Below are 3,385 nucleotides of genomic sequence, written 5' to 3'. Positions count from 1 at the left end.
GAGCATTCACATCGCTGTGTGGCCATCACCACTGTCCACCTCTAGAACTCTTCATCTGCCTGCGCAGCAACTGCCACCTGTTCAACACTAACTCCCGGTTCCCACTCCCGCAGCGCCTTATCACACTTACACTTCTGCGTCTATGAATTCGCCTGCTCTACATATGGCATATGAGTGGAATCACACAGTATTGGTACTTTTGTGACTGGCTTATTTCACTCAGCATCATGGCTTGGAGGTTCATCCATGTTGTAGCATGTAATGGGATTTCCTTCTTTTTTTTTTTTTTTTTGACGGAATCTTGCTCTGTCGCCCAGGCTGGAGTGCAGTGGCGTGATCTCGTTTCACTGCAATCTCCGTCTCCTGGGTTCAAGTGATTCTTTGCCTCAGCCTCCCGAGTAGCTGGGATTACAGGCAAGCTCCACCATGCCCAGCTTATTTGTGTATTCTCAGCAGAGATGGGGTTACGCCTTGTTGGTCAGGCTGGTCTTGACCTCAGGTGATCTACCCACCTTGGCCTCCCAAAGTGCTGGGATTACAGGTGTGAGCCACCATGCCCAGCGATTTCCTTTTTTTTTTTTTTAGACAGAGTCTTGCCCTGTCGCCCAGGCTGGAGTGTGCAATGGCATGATATCGGCTCACTGCAACTTCCATGTCTTGGGTTCAAACGATTCTCCTGCCTCAGCCTCCCAAGTAGCTGGGATTACAGGCACCTGCCACCACACCCAGCTAATTTTTGTATTTTTAGTAGAGATGGGGTTTCACCATGTTGGCCAGGCTGGTCTCGAACTTCTGACCTCGTGATCCACCCATCTCGTCCTCCCAAAGTCCTGGGATTACAGGCATGAGCCACTGCACCTGGCCGATTTCCTTCTTTTTTAAGGCTCTATAATATTCCACTGTATGGATGCACCACATTTTGTGTAATAATTCATTCATTGATGGACACTTGGGCTGCTTCCACCTTTTGGCTGTTGTGAGTGATGCTGCTATGAACAGGAATCTGAAGATTTGGGTTCAGAGCATAGAGGTGGCATGTGAGTCTTATGAGGCAAATCTCTCAGCCCTGAGTTTTTCAACTTTAAAATGAGATGTCAATATTTACTATCTTTCAGGTTTGTGGCAAATATAAAATGAGATCACGGACATAAAAGTATTTGTAAGCTGAAAAATCTCACCTCATGTAAAACTGTTATGATTTTTGTGACCAGCCATTATGACCAATGGAACATATGATTTGTGATGGTTAATTCATGGTGGAAGCAGATGTGGAGAAGTTCTCTGCAATAAAAACGAATGGCCAGTTATATCAGGTTAATATCTGAAAAGTTGTTTTCTGTATTCTGTAGGCATTTAAGGAAATTTTTTATTTGCACATTAAAAAAATACATTTGTTCAGGGTCACAATCAGACTATTACATTTAGCAATCAATAGCATGGGTGCAAAAAAAAAACTACATTAAAACCCTTTGCTGGAATGCTTTACACTTTCCACAGAACAGAAACTAAAATAACCTGTTATACAATTAGTCACAAATACAGTCCTCAAGTTTTTTGCCCATACACATGAGTATTTGTCTAAAACATGTCTTCTTTGTAGCAGCTAGGCCCTGCCACCACTGTGCTTGGCTGAGTTCATGAATCTGTTGTAACCTGTAGCTTCCCTGTCACTTCTCTTGCTCTCCTCTCCTGCTAGGCTTTGTTTCCTAATTAAAATATTCTGCCACAGCCATAGCTAACTGCTGCTACTGGAACCGCCATAGCCACCTGAAGAGTACAATTTTTCTTGGTTTCATGGTTTGGCAAATTATTGGCCTCCACCACCATAGAGGCCAGAGCTTCTGCCTCCAAAGTTTCCTCCCTTCATGGGTCCAAAATTTGAAGACTGATTGTTGTAACTGCCAAAATCATAGTAGCTTCCACCACCTCCAAAATTGCTTCCATCATTACAAAATCCATTATAGCCATCCCCACTGCCACCATATCCACCACCACCATGGCTGCCACCAAAGCCACCACAACCACTGAAGTTTCTTCCACGACCAAAGTTGTCATTCCCACCAAAACTACCTCCATGACCACCACCAAAGTTTCCAGAACCACTTCGACTTTTTTGGCTGGATGAAGCACTCGCCATCTCTTGCTTTGACAGGGCTTCCTAACTTCACAGTTATGGACATTCAAAGTATGGTATTTCTGAATGACAATCTTATCCACGGAGTCATAGTCATCAAAGGTTATAAAGGCAAAGCCCCTTTTCTTGCCACTGCCTTGGTCAGTCGTGATTTCGATCACTTCCATTTTCCCATACTGTTCCAAATAATCAATAATCTCTGAGGGGATGTTCTTCAGTGTCTTCTTTAATGCCACCAACAAGTATCTTTTTCTTTTCTTTTTTTTCTTTTTTTTTTGAGACAGAGTCTTACTCTGTCACCCAGGCTGGAGTGCAGTAGTGCAATCTCGACTCACTGCAAGCTCCGCCTCCCAGGTTCAAGCAATTCTCCTGCCTCAGCCGCCCGAGTAGCTGGGACTACAGGTGCCCGCCACCACGCCCAGCTAATTTTTTTTGTATTTTTTTAGTAGAGACAGGGTTTCACTGTATTGGCCAGGATGGTCTCGATCTCCTGACCTCGTGATCCACCTGCCTCAGCCTCACAAAGTGCTGGGGTTACAGGCATGAGCCACTGCGCCTGGCCAACAAATATCTTTTCACAGTTAAGTGGGCACCTGGTCTTTGAGAATCTTCTCTTGAGACAGCTCTCTTTGGTTCCACAACTCTTCCATCCACCTTGTGTGGCCTTGCATTCATGGCTGTGTCCACCTCCTCCACAGTGGCATAGGTGACAAACCCAAAGCCCCTGGCATGCTTGGTGTTTGGATCTCTCGTTACCGCACAGTCCGGGAGCGTTCCTCATTGCTCAAAATGGCTCCTCACGCTCTCATCGGTTGTTTCAAAGCTCAACCCTCCAAAGAGGAGCTTCCTCAGCTGTTCAGGCTCTTTAGGAGACTCTGACTTAGACATGATGGCAGGGAGGAGAGAGGCTTTCATGACGCTTCTTTGTTGGTGTCCATGGGCAGAAAGATTAAATTTTTTTGGTGGGGGGCAGAGTTTCGCTCTTATTGCCTAGTCTGGAGTGCAATGGCCACGATCTCGGCTCACTGCAACCTCCGCCTCCTGTGTTCAAGCGATTCTCCTGCCTCAGCCTCCTGTGTAACTGGGATTACAGGCATGCACCACCACGCCTGGCTAATTTTGTATTTTTAGTAGAGATGGAGTTTCTCCTTGTTGGTCAGCCTGGTCTTGAACTCCCGACCTCAGGTGATCCACCCGCCTTGGCCTCCCAAAGTGCTGGGATTATAGGCTTGAGCCACTGGGCCCGGCCGA

General features: G+C 46.1%; 1 pseudogene; it reads right to left on the bottom strand.

The window, feature by feature from the left end:
- Positions 1–1,710: 1,710 nt before the first annotated feature.
- Positions 1,711–3,022, bottom strand: LOC100600456 (annotated as a pseudogene).
- Between the last annotated feature and the right edge of the window lie 363 nt (positions 3,023–3,385).

The sequence above is a fragment of the Nomascus leucogenys genome, chromosome 5 (assembly GCF_006542625.1).
Source record: "Nomascus leucogenys isolate Asia chromosome 5, Asia_NLE_v1, whole genome shotgun sequence".
NCBI lineage: Eukaryota > Metazoa > Chordata > Mammalia > Primates > Hylobatidae > Nomascus > Nomascus leucogenys.
The sequence above is the reverse complement of the archived record's forward strand: the minus strand, read 5'-3'. Positions and strand labels throughout refer to the sequence as shown.